This window comes from Penaeus monodon, chromosome 30, assembly GCF_015228065.2.
Source record: "Penaeus monodon isolate SGIC_2016 chromosome 30, NSTDA_Pmon_1, whole genome shotgun sequence".
In the NCBI taxonomy this organism is placed as follows: domain Eukaryota; kingdom Metazoa; phylum Arthropoda; class Malacostraca; order Decapoda; family Penaeidae; genus Penaeus; species Penaeus monodon.
Genome location: NC_051415.1, coordinates 146,483 through 146,984, shown reverse-complemented (window position 1 = coordinate 146,984; position 502 = coordinate 146,483).

The window sequence follows — 502 nt, the reverse complement described above, 5'->3', positions numbered from 1 at the left end:
GGTGTGTGGATAGACAATAAAATTTCCCTCTAATGTCATTAGGTCCGCATAGTTACTCTATGGAAGTTATTGTTTACCCAAAAAAATTTACTTTCAAAGACAGAGGTAATGCGCTTTTTAGACCGCGCTTTAATAATTACAAAAATCAGAAAAAAATTAAATCTGTCGACCCCAAAAAGAAAACCAATTTATCTCCCCATTTTTGACGGTAGGACGAGCTCAAATTGTGTAAGGATTAAATTGAAATCGTTTTTAGTATATTTTGCGCGCATTGCACCCTGATATTAGAGGGCGAAAAGGGGCCAAGTTTTTAGGGGGGGGCGATGAGTGCCAAAGAGACGCCGTAAAATTCCTGGTCTCCACAGCGATTGAATAAGAAAAAGCTTTGACGCGCTGAAACAAGGCCCAGGGATTGCGCCCGGGGGTTTCGTGGGAGGTGGCGAGGTTGCGAGGTTATCCTGGTCGCTCAGTGTAGTTTTTTCTCCCCCCAAAAATGTAAAGC